The sequence below is a fragment of the Acanthochromis polyacanthus genome, chromosome 16, assembly GCF_021347895.1.
Source record: "Acanthochromis polyacanthus isolate Apoly-LR-REF ecotype Palm Island chromosome 16, KAUST_Apoly_ChrSc, whole genome shotgun sequence".
NCBI lineage: Eukaryota > Metazoa > Chordata > Actinopteri > Pomacentridae > Acanthochromis > Acanthochromis polyacanthus.
Window position 1 is genome coordinate 20,291,741 of NC_067128.1, and position 20,700 is coordinate 20,312,440.

The window sequence follows — 20,700 nt, forward strand, 5'->3', positions numbered from 1 at the left end:
GATTTACTGCTTCAGGAGGAATCAGCAGATTTTTGGATGCACATTAAAAGGTGAGCAGATGCATTTAGTCCTTCCACTGAATTTGTTTGCACTCAGAAAATACAGAATATTGTTATCCTTACCACTGTCACCTTAGGGCTTGCTGTAGGGGTTTGGGCCATATGGGTTCCATAAATCTGAACTGTAACTGGCACGATATGAATAAAACTGTACTGAAACCTTTGCAGTCCCTTTTTTATGTAACCTTACTACTGTATTATATTAAGATCTCAAATTTGCTTAATTACATATAAGAGGCGATGCAAACAGAAAATGAAGGAGGGGACTGTGAGACTAGTTAGTATTAATCACAGAGCCAGTCAGTGCTCCCTTCAACTTGAACATTTTTTGTCACCCTAGATTTTCTCGACTAGAATATTTCCAAACCTCCATCTTTTGTGCTGGAACAACTACAAAAGATAATCCTGAGACCAGCCATTCTCTTTTCATGTACCGTCCTCTCAGTCAGTCCTGGTCCTAGCTCTTCCACCAGCATCTATCAACATCCCTTCATCGGCTGCTGCTCTCAAATCTGCAAGTTGTTTCAGAACATGCTGATCCAGGAACAGGTAATGAGGCAAAAATGAACAACAGGTCACTATGGTGATTGAGCTGAAAGTCTCTCGTTTTCATCATGTCCCCCTGATTGACCCGTGCTCGTTCTGTTATAATCTCTGAAAGCTTTGGCTCACCTCACGGCTCACCTGGCAGAGCAATATGCTTTCTCTTTCACTCCCTCCTCTACTAATCCCTGTCTCTTTCCCCCTGTATTCACTCGCTCTTAATCTCACTTCTTCCTAGCCCCCCCTTTTACTCACTTTCATCCTACACATCCATTCAATTCACCCCTGCAATTCAATTTCATTTGCTATATTAGCACAGGACAAGAAATGCTTATCTTGCCAAAACATGTATAGAAGAAATAAATGGAGAAACATAAAACAACAGGCCATAAATATGAATAAGGATTAAAATTGGTAAGCCATCAAATTCACTTGCAGCCTAAGTTAGTTTTGAAACAAAGGATTCTTATTCATGAAGCAATATGTGCCAAATACTAGTCCCTTGACTGTAATAAACAATGTTACTTTTAATATTGAGCTTTATCAGACACACAATCAATATGCAAATGATTTTTAGGGAGCTAATTCTGTCAACATGCTGATGTAAGTCTAGTTTTATCTTGGAACAGGCCCCCTGTCTCTCCACAGAGACTGCCAGGCAGGCTTTTAATGCACTTCAGCACCTCTGCTCACATATCAGGGTGCACACACAGGCACACAGACAAGGATGCACACAATATGCTTCAAAGCCCCCAAGCTGGCTTTCAAATGCCAAATGTCCTCCTAATAAATACAAACACAAGTGCATTAACACGCACATAATGTCCTTTTGTATCTCACTGAAATTCCTGCACGTCTGCACATATTTATTGACTATAAACAGGCAAAGCATACATGTCTCAGACTGTGCGTTTGTGCAAATCCACCTCACTGTTTACCTGCTGTGCTGTGCGGAGTATAATGCTCCCTACTCCACAAGTAACGTCTCCTACTTTGACTGTTTCTGGGCTTTCCTCTTGCTCTCTATCGTCTCTCACACACTCTTTACCCGTGGCCAAACTGCACCACCCGTGCGCTCTGGTCTGGTCCTGCCGCACATGTAGTGCGATGCCGCCCTCGTCCCTCCCAGACATGCTTTACTCAAAGCCGCTGAAGATGGGAGGCGACAGAGAGGAGACATTACAAGTGTGGGCTTTGAAATGGTAAGAAGATCTGTTTTTAATGCTGTATGGAGGAAAGTGAGCCACGAGGAGATGCAGAAGGCCAAAGGGGTAGGTGGGGGAGGAAGGATGAGGTATATACGGAAGAAGAAGGTTGAATAACGGGGGCTTGTTTTGGCAGCACATACCTCGACTAACCTTCTGCCAGTGGTACCTGAAAGGATTTACTCCCCCTCTGTCTTTGTCTCCTTCTTCTTATCTATTGTCCTTGATCACTCCTTTGATACAGCAAAGAATGAAAAATAGGTAGGAGGTAAATGAGATTTTAAAAAATGCATGGACATCCAAACTGGAATCTGCAAATGCCTACGTTCAGCAAAACAAAACAAAACAAAACAAAATTTCTATATGTTATGCCTACAGTATATCAGTACGAGTGCTCATGTGCATTGTGCATCCATGAGAAGCAAAAAAATAAATAAATAACCAACTGTAGCACTCTCCTCTTTACTTACACCGCATTGCTGCATTTTGTTGCACTGCACTGCTCAGTTTCCCCATGGGGATCATTAAAGTTTCATCTTATGGAACCTTATTAGGTATCCTCAATCACATGGACTCTATTGGGAGATCATTCCACAGCGATGTTTGGTGAGCATATTGATTTTAATGAGCCAAAAGTATGAGTACACTTTAAAGGGTTTTTAGGGTGTTCAAGGTTCCCGTGTACTTTTTGGAAATATATTTTATTTAACTCCAGTCTAAGTTGTTTATGTACTGAGCAGTTCACATGAAAAAATATTTAAGTGAAATTAATTGAAAGTTACGAAAGTCGACATAAATCCCAACTCACCTGGTCCAGGCAGCTGGGCTGGGCCAGCACCATGACATCAAAGCACAGCTCAAAGCAAACGTAGAAGGGAAGCTGGGGAAAAATAATAACTTAACATGAGGAAAAATCCTAAATGCGAGAAAAGGCAAGTTGTGTGTGGAGAAAACATGAATAATGGATAGCAAGTAGAAGTCATGCAGATGAGAGCAAATAGCAGATTCCCAATAAGAGCAGCATTAAAACAGACAATTGCTGAAGAAGATTTTCGTAGATGTCGAGGCTCGCACACATACAAACACATTATTGTGCACGAAACGGAGGAACCGTCTCCTGATGTGTGTGACAGTAACGAGGCAGAAGCAGTGTGCTGGATTTAAGGAGAGTCTGCAACCACCAGACAGGCAAGCAGAGCATGTCGAATCACCCTTATGTGGGACAAAATCATTATGTCACCACTGTCTAATCTGGCAGCCACAAACCGCAATTGGTCTTTTGGCAATAATAGGGTCAGCAGCAGATGGGTAGAGGCTGGAACTGTGGAACTCGCTGCCGGCCACACAAACGCAGAAACTGGAATTCTAGCCTCATTTACACCAGTTTCTGTTTGGCTCCTGAGGGCTCAAGCTAAGTTAAAAGCCAAAGCAAATTTACATCAAGCCAGGGGAGACTATATTTTCAATGCTCCTGATCACTGGAGGGTCACTTTCAACTGTCACAGTGTGCACATGAAGCACAAAAAAAAATGCATATTTGCTGCAGAATTCAAGAATTTCGAAAGAATGTAAGAGAAAAAAGTGGGGCCTGCAGTTTGTGTACATTTTTCTTTCTTTTTTTTGGTGGAGACAGAAAGCAGGGAAGAAAACAGCCTCGGGGTCATGTCTGTGTAGTGGCAACAAGATGAACCAAAACACTTTTTTAGAGATATTTTTGGGATTTTTTTTAGCCTTTATTATAGTAAACAGTGGAGAGAGATGGGAAATGTGGGGAGAAGAGTGAGGGAAAGACATGCAGCAAATGGCTGTGCATCCAACTCAAACCCATGACTGCTGCGTCGGGGACTTTAGACGCTGTTTTTGGGTCACCTGCTCAACCAGTTTAGGGCACCCACCAAACATTTTTCTTCCTTCTTATTGAATGTGAATTGGAAATGACTGCGACAGGGTGAAAAAAAAATTTCAGTCATGGTGTAAAGAGGCACAGCAAATGTTTAATTTTCACAGTAAAATTACCATTTCTTAAAGACCTGTCATCTCAAGTTTTGTAATCGGTAAAGGTTTAATGAAACTGATTTTGTTGAGAAAAATATTTGCTGAAAATAAAAAACACACAGGAAGCCCACAGTAAACACATAATTTGATTTTAGTTCTGTTTCATTAAGTTACTAATGGCCTTTATGCTAGAATTACATCTGAATCTAATTTAAGAGTTAAAGAAATGGAGTCAAATCAATAGATTTGGGTCTCCATGATGGAGCTCAAGGCATAAAGTTTGTGGCTTAAAGAAATTAATACATTTGAATTTATAGAAAACAGCAGAAATAATTTTTACTGTAAAATATTTCTTCAATCCAAGAGCTCTCAAGATTTTCTAGAACTTAGTGTAATAGTAAACAATTATATCAATATTATTCTATTTATCCCACTACAGTAATTGGACAGTTCAATTTACTGTTTAGTTTATAAATAAACTTAAAATAAAAAAGGCAAATTTAAGTCATGAATCGGTGCCATATGCCACAGCATTTACAGGCAACTACAAAACACGAAACCATTTGTTCCCATATAGATTACTTTAAATCATAAAGAGTATATATTGAATACTACTGAGGAAGTAAACAGCGTGATGGCAAAGATGTTTTCACCTTAATCCTGTTGCAGTGACTGTCAAACTGATATAAAGGCTCTGTCTGGGGCCATTTTACCAAACACTTGAGTAGTTATTTGTAGATATTTTTGAAACATGACAGATGTTTTTATATTCTCATATTAAAAGATGTGTTTGCAATTCCTATAAAGAGTTTTACAAATACCCCCAAATACCTCACTTTTTTGAATCCCTCTTGCGGGAGAACAAATTTTGCCAGAATGTCACTCACCTGGAAAATACCCTTAGGCGGAAGCTTTTAGAGTTCTGTGCCATACTAGTACACTCTTACACTTGTTCCTATGATTCTTTGAAGTCGCTGTGGGAGCATGACCTGGGGATAGCATTTAGTTCCTAAGAGTGGTCCAAGGTCTGTGATGGGGTATTCCCAAAGTGTACTTCAATCTCAATACATGAACCAAATTTTTAATTTTTTCACAGGATTTACTTTAAGTCTGTTTGCCTCCAGAGAATTCTCTAACCTTTATAACAAATGACAAGCCTGGAAGGGGACATTTATTCATTTGTTTTGGTCATGTGGCCATATCCAACATTTTGCAAAGATGAACCCTCTCTTATCCAGGAAGTCACTGACAAAATTTAGATTGTCCCCTTCATTTTATTTACTAAATCAGACACTGGTAAATCTTTTTGATACAAGCATTAGGTCCTTGTTAACAATACTTCTTGCTAAAATTTTTTTTACATTATTAGGGTGATCTGCTCCTCAAGTCCCTGCAGTTGATAAGTGGCTATCACGGATTTCAGCTTTCCTCCCTCTGGAAAAACCAACTTGTGATCTGAATCATTAATCTGACTTCAAAGACTTCTGGAGAGTCTGGAAACTGTTGCACACTTCCCTACAAAAGCTTGAACTTTGCCTTTGTAGAGCATTAGCTTCTAACTACTTCCCTCCTCTTAGGGAGTACTGTTTATTTGTTTTTTGAACTGTCAGATGGATAAATGATAGGTGGTTGTATATGTCTATATACAGCCACACTGCAGCGCTCGTTGTTGGTATTAATGTGGGGGGTATTTTTGTTGTTTTTTTGAGAGTAGGATTTCTCTGTTATTTATTTTGATCTATGTGTGTGTTTGTTGTAAATGTTCTTTAAAATTATATATATATATATATATATATATATATATATATATATATATATATATATATATATACACACACACATATGTATGTATGTATGTATGTATGTATGTATATAGTCGTGGTCAAAATTTACATACACTTGTGAAGAGCATAATGTAATGGCTCTCTTGAGGTTCCAGTTATTTCTACAACTCTGATTTTTCTCTGATAGAATTAATTGGAACAGATACTTCTTTGTCACAAAAAACATTCAAGAAGTTTGATCCTCTCTTGCGTTTCAGTTGGCGGACAGATGGTCTGAGGTTTTCCTGCAAAATGTCTTGATACACTTTGGAATTCATTTTTCAGTCGATGACAGCAATCTGTCCAGGCCCTGAGGCAGCAAAGCACCCCCAAACCATGATGCTTCCTCCACCATATTTCACAGTTGGGATGATGTTTTTATGTTGGTGTACTGTGCCTTTTTTTATCCACACATACCGTTGTGTGTTTTTTCCAAACAATTCAATTTTGGTCTCGTCCGTCCACAGAATATTTTGCCAGCAGTGCTGTGGAACATCTAGGTGTTCTTTTGCAAACTTCAAGCGTGCAGCAATGTTTGTCTTGGACAGCAATGGCTTCCTCCGTGGTGTCCTCCCATGGACTCCATTCTTGTTAAGTGTTTTTCTTATGGTAGATACATCAACAATAATCTTAGCATGTGCCAGAGATTTCTGTAGGTCTTCAGATGACACTCTAGGATTCTTCTTCACCTCATTTACGATTCTGCACTGTGCTCTTGCAGTCATCTTAACAGGACGACCACATCGAGGGAGATTTGCAACAGTGCTGAACTTTCTCCATTTGTAGACAGTCTGTCTTACCGTTGGCACATGGACATCAAGGCTTTTGGAGATACTTTTGTAACCCTTTCCAGCTTTATGCAAATCAACAATTCTTGATCAAAGATCTTCTGAGAGCTGCTTTGTGCGAGGCAGGGTTCACATCAGGCAATACTACAATAATACAGAAATTCTAATCTGGTGGGTGTCTTTTATAGAGCAGGACAACTTTAATCAACACATTCCACCTCATCACATTGATTGGAGTCCAGGTTGGTTCACACCTGGCTCCAATTAGCTCTTGACGAAGTAATTGGCCTAGGAGTTCACATACTTTTTCCACCTTGCACTTTGAATGTTTACCTGTTGTATTCAATAAAAACATGAAAACCTATACATTTTTTGTGCTGTACTATTTAAACAGACTTTGTCTAGTTATATGACTTAGATGAAGATCAGAACATATTTTATGACCAATGTATGCAGAAATCCATGTAATCCCAAAGGGTTCACATACTTTTTCTTGCAACTGTAGATGTACCCACAAACAAAATGACCTTTCGGTGAGCACAGGTGTGTGTACATTATATACGGATACCAAATCCATCCATCCATCCATTCTCTATACACCGCTTAATCCTCACCAGGGTCGCTGGGGGTGCAGGAGCCTATTTCAGCTGGCTCGGGTGAAGGCAGGGGACACCCTGGACAGGTCGCCAGTCTGTCGCAGGGCTACATATACAGACAGACAATCACACTCACACCTACGGGCAATTTAGAGTTATCAATTAACCTCAGCATATTTTTGGACTGTGGGAGGAAGCCGGAGTACCCGGAGAAAACCTACGCATGCACAAGGAGAACATGAAAACTCCACGCAGAAAGATCCCGGGCTCAGGCTGGGACTCGATCCAGGGATCTTCTTGCTGCAAGGCGAAAGTGCTAACCACTACATCACTGTGCAGCCCGGATACCAAATCACATGACCTAAATATGTAGCAAGTGGCGGAATTGATGGGACTCAGAAACACCCCCACAATTTAATTAAATGTTTCTTGTATCATTTCCAACAGATAAGTACAGATAAGTCTGCATCATGTCATCATCATCAGGCAGTGGTCACTTGCTGTCATAGTTACAATGATACTGTGCTGCTATCTCACATTACACAATGACTTGCAAAATACAAAGGCTAAAAGCAAGTGCAGTGGTCCAGAACTGTTACTCTAACTAAGGTGAGTTTTAGGGATTGTAGCAGAGAGTTCCAGTCTTTAGAGGCAGGAAACTGGAATGAGGATCGACAGTGGTACGGACTTTGGGAATGTGGAGGCAAATGAGACTTTTAGAACGAAGAATATGGGAGGAGTTATGAATGGTCAGTAATGAATGCAGATGTGGTGTTTTACCAATGAGAGTTTTGTAAATGTACAAAAACCAGTGTAATTGTCTGCGGGAGTGAAGAGAGGGCCAGTTCACCAGTGAGTACAAACTGCAGTGGTGGGTGTTGTAAGGAGCTCCAGCAGCAAAGCGGATGACAGAGCGGTAGATAGTGTCTAATTCATATACTATCAAAGTAATCATTTACCACATTAACAATACCTAGACTGTATTTTTGAGTAATTTAATGTTATCTTTATTGAAAATAAATGCTTTTCTTCTACAACTAATAACATTTCTAAGTCACCCCAAGCTTGTGAACAGCAGTGTAGGTCCCCTAACAGGCTCTAGCATGATTTGTGATGATATGAACTGGTTTGCAAACAAGAAGGGGCTGGAGTTGTGTGAATATATAGAAGGATTTTAAAAGAAAAAATTTCTACTGCTGTACAATAGTTGCTTTCTTTAAGTGATTGTTCAGTACATAGCAAGCGTTGGTATCAGATGCTTTGTTAACCACTGTGTCAAATGATGCATGACACAGTCAACTGCCCCTCCTTGACAACTAGAGGACAATCTTTCCCACACTCAAAAAACATGATAAAAATTGTTATATAACACTGAGGCTGGAGCCAGAGATCTGTCAGGGAGGGAGGGAGGGAGGGAGGGAGGGGGAATCCTCAATATTTAACACCTTTCATCCCACATTCACTTTGACTCAGACCAAGGAATAACCTTCTGATCTCTCCCATCAAAGCTCGCTCAGCCAGTCACCTCACATCTCCATCAATACCCGAGTCTAATCGGCACTGATTGGCTTATGAAAACCCTAATCATTGAAAATTACTTTTAATGTGATGCCGGTATGTGTGGGTTCTGAATAACTTTAGAATGACGAGCGAGTGCAGGAGGGTTTTTCTGTGCCTACTTGATTCTAAGTAGCTGTGCGCAGTCACTCATAGGATGTGGTTTTGAAAGCTAATGAGACAGAGCAAATTCCTCTGCTCCACAGAGAAGGGGACAGCCAAAAAAAAAACAAAAAAAACTCTGCAATACTTCTGTTTTAACCCTAAAGGGAAAGTGTTTTAGACAGTACATGACACTTTAACTGACTTAACAGCTTCCTTGAGTCTATCCTTCATAAATATGTAATATCTCTGTACTGATTTAGACTGCATGTGTGTTGGATGACATGGAATTAGTGGCCTTGTCCTTTATCACTGGTATACCTTATTTTTTAAGTGGTTAATATTGTTGTAGAATACAGCTGGGCAACTCCTTATAATGCATGCAAAGCACTACACTGTGCACTTATGACCTGGTTGTATGTGATGGTGTGTCATTATCTTATGGTATCATGTCATATACACTACCATTCAAAAGATTGGGGTCACTTAGAAATGTCCTTATTTTTGAAAGAAAAGCAAATTTTGTCAGTGAAGAATACATTAGATGAATTAGAAATGCAGTCTAGACATTGTTAATGTGGTAAATGACTATTCTAGCTGGAAACAGCTGATTTTTAATGGAATATCTCCATAGGGGTACAGAGGAACATTTCCAGCAACCATCACTCCTGTGTTCTAATGCTACATTATGTTAGCTAATGGTGTTGAAAGGCTAATTGTGCAATTATGTTAGCACATGAATAAAAGTGTGTTTTCATGGAAAATCTGAAATTGCCTGGGTGACCCAAACCTTTTGAATAGTAGTGTACATAATATTTCTTCTGACTCATGCATTTCTTTTACTATTCAAAAGCGGATTAATTATTTTTAGCTGCCCGACCCTATAGATGGCATAGTCGGTCAGTCTGTTAGCACATTACTGTGATCTAGCCTCAATTAACCAGTGTTCGATAGATTGCTGCTTTATAAAAACTTTCACGAACCTCAGAGGCTGAATTCTCATGACATTTCTTCTATACCACCATAAATTTGGCATTTGTGGTTTTAAGTAAAATCTCTCCTCAACTCTTGGACTGAATACTAAAAGAAGTGGTAATGAGGATCTTATTGACAATGTTAATTTCTGGACTCTTCTTGGATGTGGTCACTGTCTTTATTCACTCAGTGAAATACTGCAGCATCTATTGAAGTACTGGGACAAATGTCTTTGTACAGATATCAATGGTCACCAGAAAATGATTTGCCAAACACCTAGATTTCCCTCTGGCTCCATCACGAGGATGGCCATTGTGGTTTTATTTGTGGAATTCTTTGGCAAATTTTGGATAACTACTGGTCCTAAAACAATGCGCTTGGTGACATTGTCATGCATTAAACCGAGTTTATAAAATACTGTGACTTAGTGAGTGTCAGCAGCAACTATGCTTAAGTGGTGCTCCCAAACATATTGAGTGAGTTTATAGGGATGATATTTTTAACCACAAATTCTTACACATTTAAATGGCACAATAGATTTTTTTTTTTAAAAATCAGACTGGAATTTTTCTTTGGAGAACAATCTTTCTCCCAGTGTAGCTGTCATTTGCCAATATTCTGTAAAAAATAAATAAAAAAATAAATACAACTGTTGCTCTGTTAGAGATAAAAGGAAAAAGACTAGATGACGGGGCAGGAGGGGCCCGAAACAGATGGCTGTTCCCTCTGCATAAGTAAATTGACCATAAATTCAATTCATTTCTCCCTAGTGTGTGTGTGTGTGTGTGTGTGTGTGTGTGTGTGTGTGTGTGTGTGTGTGTGTGTGTGTGTGTGTGTGTGTGTGTGTGTGTGTGTGTGTGTGATATTAAGGGAGGGATTTTTTTGTGCACAGTGGTCGTGAATTAAATGGAATTGAATGTTTCTTTAACACATCATGTCCAATGAAGCTAAAGTCAAATGATTTATATGTTAGTATTAGAAGGAATTTTGCTTGTCTGTTGTTGTACTCTACAGAATGCTATGCTATTGCTTTCCTTCATGTCACTGAAACACGAACAGATAGATAGATAGATAGATAGATAGATAGATAGATAGATAGATAGATAGAGAGAGAGAGAGAGAGAGAGAGAGAGAGAGAGAGAGAGAGGGCGGTTGTTCAGCTCATCCGGAGGAAGAAGCAACTAGCCAAGAAGCCTCAGCAGTCACACTTACCAAAGCGGCTCCGTTTAGCCAGAGGGCTACTCTTTCAGCATTTAGCGTTTATATGTGAATTTACACTTTTAAACACGGTCGCTCTGTCTCTCGTGCTGTGTGTGTTGTGTTTGGCACGCGGCTGGGAGTGGGATTTTCTTTACCGTAACTTAACGGCGGCGGCAGTTGTTAGACCGGTGTTTTCGGCGCCTCCTCGCAGCGGATTTACAAAGCCTCTCCGGTGCCCGCAATGATATTCGGCACCTTGGACAGAGACTGAGCGTTTCAGCACCCTGGACAGCGATTCACCATCCGGAGGTAAGTAAGGAGAGGTGGACGTAACATTGTGTCCATGCCTACGTGTTGGTAGAAATGAGCAGGCTAGAAAAGACACCAAATCACTCTCCCACCGTATGTTGAACGCGCTGACGCTGCTTCAGGGAGAGACGGCAAAGATGCACAAGCCAGAGTCAGACATTAGGCTACAAACGTTGGCTGGGTTGAATTCACTGTAAGCACAGTTTCATGGCCGGTAAGTTTATGCTAAAGCGGTGGAATTTTTTGTCACTTCTGCCACTTCCTGCTGCTTCTACTTCTGACTCGCTCTCGTGTTACACGGCTGTATTTTATGGCATGCATAGAGGACTGTTGGTGTGATGTAGCAAAAGTCAGCGAAAGTAATTGCTAAACGTTTTCTATTATCGCTATCTTTGTCGTTTCGTGTTGAAAAATCGCGAGCTTCCGTTTGCTCCCGTCACGTTTATTCAAGGCAGCTGTTTATTCTGAAGAGTCAGCGCGTGCCCGGGCAGGAGCGGCGGCTCGTGCCTCCAGTCTGCGCGGAAAATCAGACCATCCATGTTCTGAGGCCCCCCACCCTCAGCACGCGCGCGCGCACACACACACACACACACACACACACACACACACACACACACACACACACACACACACACACACACACACACACACACACACACACACGCACACACACCGCCCTCGGCATTCCCCTATCCTCAGCACCCACTGCACACGTTCCTCTGACCAACACCACCACCGGCATATAGAACCCTCACGAGCCCTCTGTTTTTGTAGCTCCAGTAATAAGCCCCAGACAGGTGCTCCTCCCTTCTAGCTCACACAATTACTTGAACATTTTTCCATTATTTATTCAGAGCTGACAGCTGGAGGTGCAGTTTCTGACTGAATTTGTGAGTGTTTGTGGCACCCGCTAAGTCTTTAACGGATTGCTTAAGAGTTGGTGCTTTAGGTGCTTGTGGGTCATGCAGAATTGGAGGACATTTGGGTTTCAATTTTTTTGAAAAATTAACCTTCTCATTTACAATTTTTTTGCCACATATTTATTGCAGATAATCAACGGTCAAAGGCGTGATTGGACAATTTTTATTACATACAATTTTTATTACATACTTTATTTGTGGGCTGCACAGTGGATGGGTGGTTAGCACTTTCACTTGGCAGCTGGAAGATCCCCAGTTCGCGTGTGGAGTTTGCATGTTTGCCCTGGGCATGCGTGGGTTTTCACTCGGTACGCCAGTCCAAAAACATGCCGAGTTAATTGGTAACTCTAAATTGATTCTAACTCTAAGGTGTGAATGTGAGTGTGATTGTTTGTCTCTATATGTAGCCTTGTGACTGACTGGTGACCTGTCCAGAATGGCCTCTGCCTTCACCCTAATTCAGCTGAGACAGACTGCAGCACCCCACAACCCTAATAAGGATTAAGTGTATAGTGTATAAATGTATAGAAAATGGATGCTTTGTTTGTTGTTTGCTAACCCTACTCTAATCACAGTAATAGGGTTGCTAATCTATAATATTTAGCTGTTACTGCTGACCAAGAGGACAAACTTACTGATGGAGAAAAGAAAAGAAAAAAAAAGATTAAGAACTTGTCTTTTCCTGATGATATGCATGACAGGGTTGTATGAGCTAGAGTGAGACTTTAGCTTTTCTCTAGGCATTCTTTTGGAAAACTGATGATGTTAATTCCAGCGTTTCATGTGATTCACTGTTTTCTTCTACGATCAGCTAAAAAGTTATGCTAACAGGGTTGTGTCCATGTTGTGGGACACACGTTCCATTTGTAAGAATTATTAATGAAAATATTATGTTGATTAAAAAATGTCTCACAATTACAAGAGATGTCAATGAAAAAATAATGCCAACAAAGGAGATTTAACATTAATTTAAACAGTTTTATTTGAGATTCAATTTGGTCATCATTGGATGAAACAAGAGAAAAATGGCATTTTAGGAGGAACTGCAGACTTCTTTGGTATTTCTAAAAATATTTCCAAACATTATTTTCTCCTAAGTTTTTTCTTTAGGTTTGGTCTAAGAACAATACATTTACACAACAACTGCATGTTTTAGTATTTTGTACTAAATTATTTGATGGGTCAGACGTACAATGTCCTCCAATTCTGGAATGACCCTTAAAGCATCCCATACATAGAGCCCTATAAGTATATAACATCACTTCTTTTCAATCGTAAGAAAAGCTGACACCATCAGTTGATTAACTGATTAGTATAAGAACAAAAATGTAACCCTTTTCTGTGTTTTATGTAATAGCAAACCGAATACTTTAGGGTTTAGATTTTGGAGTTCTCGTAGCTGAAAATTGCATTGGGAATCTTTTCTCTTTTTTTGCTAATATGTCACAGACCAAACAATTAATCAAGAGCATAATTGTCTTATTAATCACTAATGAAAATGAGCAGTACTTGGAGCCATACAGATAGCTCTAAAGAGTTAGCAACACTGTCACATCCAAGGTTATATGTATTTTGACTCTTGTAATCCCAAGCAGCACATTAGCTGTTGCTTGGGTTTAACGTGTGACCTTTTGGTTTCTGGTGCTTGGAATTGATGTGGCCTCTCGGTTTCTGTGTTCTTTCTCGCTCCATGCATTCCTTGAGCCGTCTGCTGCAGCTCTTTAGCTCAATGAAATGATATCTCAAAATTTAAAGGACAAAAAGGGCCTAAATCAGGCCTGCTTTGAATAAGAGATGACCCCTAAAAATTTGTGTCTGTTGCACTCTATCAGGCTCTAATACTGTCGTCCTTAATATACACTCTCATCCACTTCCACATCGACTGTTGAAACCCACAGTGATGCAAGCCCCAGTCTTTAAAGCCCTGATTTTAATAATGTTCATTAGGATTTTGATTACTCTGAATGTGTGATAACTCTCGGCGCTGCATTAAGTGTGTCTGATATGTCGTCGCAGACTGCAAGTGACAAGAATTAAGTGGGAGGAAGCAAGAAGTGTGAATCTGAGATGTTGCCATAGGGCTCCACTTTGGTGTCATTGAAAGAAAGAAAGCATGTATTGAAGCCTCAAGACTCAAGCCAGTTCTGCTTCAGGGTTATTAAGCTCTGGGCACTACTGTATAGAAATTGCTGCTCTATATCATTGGAACGATGAACTAAATGCAAATTAATCTCGCACAGTCAATTTATTATCCTATAAACAGACCATGAATTTGAATTTGAATGGTGGCCTTACAGAGGGCAGGCCCCACAATTGCCTGTTACCTTTCTGCAAACTGCTTTTGTCTTGTTAATAAGGAAGCTGCCAGGGTTGGAGGACACATAAGACGCTCAGTTCAGGGTATTTTTCTCCAATCACTCCTCATATCATAAAAGCAGGGCCAGTTTATCATGTCACTTGCCACCCATGGGGGTTAGCTCTTATCTGGTGCCCTGTCTCAAACTGTGCCTCATTGAGAAACATGGCATAGCACAGGCAAAGGGTCAGCAGGTACAAGCCCACACTGGCATCTAGGACACAGCAGGTCAATGGGCTTTGCTTTAGATTTTTGCATTACTCAGATTGCAGACTGAGTTTCTTTTCATGAGTGTGCACTTTACGCGCTCATTGCACAGTGGATCATGTTCTTGCATGCCTGGAATTCCATTTATGGGTCTCTTAAAATCCAAGCCCCTGCTGGAAAAGCAATTAAATTCAATATTGCTATAAATACATGATGGGCAAAGAGCAGGCAGCGGCAGTCAACGCCCACTCACCCTCCTCGCGCCACATCCCCCGTCCTAATCATCCTAGGCCACCGAAAACCCCTCCCCCTTACCCGGCTGCATAGTGAATTGTGTTCAATTTCATGATCAACAGAAGGCTGTCTGGGAGGCGGCTGCTGCCACGGAGAATATAAGGCCACAATAAGTTGCACCGCTAAAGAAAAATCTGTGCATCCCCAACAGTCAGTGTGATCATTCTAGCTTTTGTGTTTCTATCTCAGCACAGATAGAAGCTAGAGAAATGAGAGTGCTCTGTCTTTGCTGTGCTAGGCTCTACTGGGCAAGGTTGTGGCATGCTATGCAAAGCTGTGTGATTCTGTGCTGTGCCTCGCTCAATGTCATTAGCTGAAACACAGCTGCTGTTGCAACTGATGCAGTGAGCACTCAGCTCATCTCATTGGTTCTCAGCCACTGGTTTTCCACTTCAGAATCACTGTGCTACGAAGGGCTATAATCTCACTGACATAATGGCCTCCACTCCAATCAATAACCAAATGGCACAGCGAATCAATAGCTACCATACTGTACAATAACGTGGCCTGAGAGTGGAGGAGGCAGAGCAGCCTCCAGCCATCTAGTGTTTAACCCTGGAAACTCTTTGAAAATATACTCCTTAATTATGGATCAAAAATACCAACCTTGTTAACGAGCCATGTATTATGGATTGCTGCATGATCTATGCTAATGTAAGCACAGCAGTTGGAAAAAAAAAAATTGGCACCACTTTCCATGCTTGCTTGCCTCTCTCTCTAATCAGCACACAACCCACACACACAGAGAGAGAGAGAGAGAGAGAGAGAGAGAGAGAGAGAGAGAGAGACAGAACACCGAAGGAAAGTCAAAAGTGAGACATAAAAGTTTGCATACTTAGAAGAGTCAAACCTGTATGTAAATTCCGATGGTTAGTCAAAGTTTGACTCATTATAGACTTTTTGGACCACTTCTCTTTGGCAGACTTGTGTACAAACCAGCAGTTTTCAAAATCAGGCAAGTAAGTAGTGTACAGACATTTAGCCCATTCAATTAAGGGTTTGTTGGCGTTCCCTGAGGAGCCAGAAAATTCCTTGGGTAAGTGTTAATTAAGCTCTAATCCAGGTCTAGCTTAAAGAACTGTAAGATAAAAGTTTTTTTATGTGACAAGACAGTGGCAAAACCATTTATGCAGTTTTATCGGAGAGAAAACAGCTAGAATGTTTCTCATTGCAAAATTAAGGCATTTAAATTACCTAACTGTTTGAAATGTTTTGTCTGCAGCATCCTCAGAGATAATAATTATGCTGAGAAAAAGACCATAATGGCTTTGGCAAGAATACAAATTACAAAGGTAACTAGGTAAGGGTCACGGCTAGACCTGAGAAATTGCTGTGATTTCAACAGAGAAGCAAATTACTCTGAATGGTAGATAAGACATTTATCTTTCTCTCTATATACAGTCTAACGTAGCAAATGTCACTCTATGATTAGATCCAACCCTCTGCCACCCTAAATGGCACTGTCTCTGTTGGAAGGCAGTTTGGCAATCTGCTCAGCATCTCATTAAAGCAGCCACACTGGACATTTATAAATCAAAGACTTCAATTTCGAGAGAAGAAAAGGAACGTGCCAATGTGTATTTTTGATCATTTACTGCCATGGTTGAGCAAGACATGTTGGTGTTATTGTATCAGAAAATTGAGCACCATCTGCGTAGTGGTTATCTCTGTTTTGATTGTAGATGTTCTTTTGCCACCAGCTCAGCCTGCTTATTTCAGTGCAGAATTGTTAACAAGCATAGAAAGAGTGACTTACAGCAGGAGGAGAATGCAAAGCTCCTCTTGACTTGTACACGTGTACAATGTTTGGCATGTCATTACCGCAAATGTCATCATGCAGTCAGCTGCTAGTGTTGTGCTACACATGAACGCACACAGCACAAGTGTGTACACCCTCCATATGTACACTCGTGCACATACTGAAAACCATGCTTTAAACAGGTTGTGGTTGTGTGGGCATGTAGCGGTGAAATATTGGAGTCATTGCAGCCCTCCAGGCATGCAGTTATCAGGGATACAGAACTGATGGGAAATCAATCAGCTCAAGTGGAGTGGCCTGGCCTCTGGTGAAGAAAGTCGTCTTTTCCAGATGCACGCTTTGATGCCTGCAGCTCACCTTTCTAACCACTGAAGCAAAACATGCATTCAGTGTATGTACATGTTCGCATGCATGTATTTACATATCTATTCTGCTCTTGATAAAGGATTCTTAATGATATTTGTACAAGTGTTTTGTCCATTTCTGACTATCTAATAAACTATTGTGAGACTATATGAATATAAATAGTCAACAACACTTGATAATGGTGAAGGAAAGATTGCGGTTTGGGTTTATAATGTTTAAAAGCAACTGTAGTTGGCCAAACAATTGTTGCAAACTAAGCTAGGGTTGAAGTAGTAATGTTGTTTGCTGGTGTATACATTGTGTCCAATTTCAACAGCAGGAACTCCAGTTTGCCTTTCTGCTAGTTATTATTGCTGCGTTTGACAAATACTGAAGTCATTGGGTCAAGGTCTTTAAAATATTCTTTTTTAAATTTTTTACATAAAATTTACACAGAAACTTCAATGTTGGTAATTCAATTTTTTTTTAGGAAGAATATTCTTCATGTGGGCAGAAAAAAATGTCAATGATCAATACTGAATTTATTTTACCCTAATTTGTCTTGAATAATGACCTGTTTAAACATGTGCACATTTTGTGTGCATACATTAAAAAACACCAAGAATCTACCAAAGTACCTTATGTTTATTTAGCCCAGATTACCATCTAACTGTTTAAAATAACTTATGAGAGTTACTTTTTTTTTTAAATGAGTGTTGACAGGGCTGGAGGCAGGAGCAGAGTGTATGACACCCTGAGCAGTGAGCAAAACACTTGCTCTTAAGAGAGGATTCTTGATTATATTTTTATAGTTTGAGTACACTCAGTGTCATCTATCTATCTATCTATCTATCTATCTATCTATCTATCTATCTATCTATCTATCTATCTATCTAAAAGCCAAATAGATGATTAGAAAACCCTTGTTGCAATTATGTCAGCACATGGATAAAAATGTGAGTTCTCATGGAAAACATGAAATTGCCTGGGTGACCCCAAACTTTTGAATGGTAGTGAATATTTTGCCTTTAAGAAATCCACCCAAAACTTACAAATCATATTTTCAGGGAAGTTAATGTCTTATTACAGTTTTCCTCAGTTGCATTGGTACATTTCTCGAATCATCCTCGACATTTGCAAAACAGTCAGTTCATTTTTTCAAAATAACTCATACAAATAGCAAAACACCATGGATTACCTGCAAAAGCCAGTCCCTTGCTCAAAATCCTTTGTTCATCTCTTAAAAGTAAATGTCTGTGTCAATGAACATGTCAGTGTCATTGTGTGTGGATAAAACAGTCAAATTGTCATGTTGTCATTCTAGCAGTGTACTGTGGAGGGATGTTCTCATGTAAATTGTGGCTACAGTTTTGATTACAATTATTGTAAATTGTAAGTTACACCTTAGTGTATGTGGGAGATTGATTGAAAGAGACTGGACAAGATTCACATTAATTCTTTTACTGTTTGTATTGTATTTTGTTGACAGACCACGTTATTGTGATACAGAAAGGAATACAGCGCTGCATAGCACAAAGAAAAAAAACAAAAAACAAAAGTAGAAATGTGAATATAGGACAATCTCCATAGGGAAAACTGTTCATGCAGTGCTGTAGGAATTACAGTACAGTCTTCCTACACCTCCTGATGTTCCTGTCTGTTGGGACACAAATTCTCATCCACATCACGAAGATCTTCTTTTGCGTCTTTGAGCGATTTCAGAAAACTCTAACCCTTCACACATTTCCCTTTGTTAGAGAAAGTCAAACTGGGAGCAATTTACCAATTCAGGACAGAGTTAGAAAACAAGTCTAATGGAAATGTATAGAAATATCACTGACATATTATGATAACTTGTACAACCCTTTTGCATGTAAAGACTTATGCCATGAACTAATGCCTAAATGTTGTGGGGGATGAGATTATTCAACGGAGACCCATTATGACACATTTTGATCAACATGACATAAGCAGTTTATAATGTAGGAAACAGCAGAGAATTGTACAGAATTATTTGCATGGATGTACCAAAGCATTTACAACTTTTTCAAAGAAATGAGAAACTGCTTTTTTGATGTGTACAAGTGACACAATGATGTGAAGATTGAACAAGTAGTTTTGAGAATTTCAATTCTGATCTGAGAAATGTACCAAAGCGACTGAGAAAAACTGTAATAAGAAGAGAGCTGAGAAGTAGCCGCAGCCATCTGCTGTGCAACTATAAAAAATGTTCAAAAAAACAAAATATATTATTTTATATTATTGTACACTATCACTGAAAAGTTTGGGGTCACTTAGAAATGTCCTTATTTTTGAAAGAAAATATTTTTTAATGAAGACAACATTAAATGAATCAGAAATACAGTCTAAACATTGTTAATGTGCTGAATGACTATTCCAGCTGGAAAGTGGATGATTTTTAATGGAATATCTACATAGAAGTACAGAGGAACATTTCCAGCAACCATCACTCCTGTCTTCTAATGCTACATTGTGTTAGCTAATGGTGTTGAAAGGCTAACTGATGATTAGAAAAGCCCATGAAGTTGCTTGGGTGACCCCAAACTTTTGAACAGTAGTGTATACTATGTCTTTCAGAAGGTCACCCAAAACTTACAAATCCTATTTTCAGGGAAGTTAATGTCTTATTAGTCTTATAAGATGAACCAAGCTCCTCCTGACTCCCTTGTTGTTTACATCAAAATATTTAATTAATTATATTTATTTATTTATTGGCCACTTGGGGTCCATCAACAAGTAGTCTCACTTAGCCAGCCCTTTCTGTAGTGCAAAAATGGTTTGGCTGCACCACATTATAGATCTGTTATTGGGGAAAAACACTCTGGCTTGTTTGTATTTCTATAAACTAATCTGCTAAATGACATTGTAGAATTGTACAAGTGTAATCACAGTTGTCATGGGTGGAGCTAAGCAAGAGTGCCACTAAAGAATTGTGATGGGTGGAATTGTTGAGGTGGAACATTGTCATTAAAATGGTTGATGATGTTGGGTCTTGAAAAAAAACTATAACACACAAACAGTGGAAGAAAATCCCACTGAGATGATCGGTAGCTTATACCTCATCCTGCATTTCAGTGAGTAACATTAGTCAAACAACAGTTTCTTGCAGCCTTTCTCTCTGGTTTTGATTCTAGCTGCTGTATGACCTTTTTTGGTTATTAGATATTTGATTTAGGGCTGCACAGTTGTCGGTCTTTAGCACTGTTGCCTCACAGCTAGAAGGTCGCTGGTTTTTGCATATTCTCCCTGTCCATGCGTGGGTTTTCTCCGGGTACTCCGGCTTCCTCCCACAGTCCAAAAACATGCTGAGGTTAATTGATAACTCAAATTGTCCATAGATGTGAATGCTACTATGATTGTTTGTTTCCATAGTTAGCCCTGTGGTAGACTGGTGATCTGTCCAGGGTGTTCCCTGCCTTCACCCTAAGTCAGCAGGGATAGACTGCAGCTTCCCCTGAGGATTAAGTGGTGTATAGATAATGGATGGATGTTTGATTTTTATGTTTCAAATAATAGTCACTTGCAGTGAACTCTGGTGCTCCCACTGTAATAATGCTGCTTGCCATGGTTGATCAATCTGATTTATCTTCCACCCTTCAGGCTGCTTAAGACAAGTATGCACACAGTTATCTTGACTACTTGAACC

The 20,700-nt window shown here is 39.8% G+C and overlaps 1 protein-coding gene across 2 annotated transcripts in view; it reads left to right on the forward strand.

Moving 5' to 3' along the window:
* Positions 1 to 10,778: 10,778 nt before the first annotated feature.
* tmem121ab (transmembrane protein 121Ab) overlaps positions 10,779 to 20,700 on the forward strand; it is a 47,411-nt gene continuing 37,489 nt past the window's right edge. The window contains exon 1 of one of the 2 annotated variants that reach the window (XM_051960742.1): positions 10,779 to 11,152. The gene's annotated coding sequence lies outside the window, so the exon portion shown is untranslated. Of the gene's footprint in view, positions 11,153 to 11,228; positions 11,367 to 20,700 lie in introns of those variants that run through there. The other variant, XM_051960743.1, reaches the window with a different exon arrangement.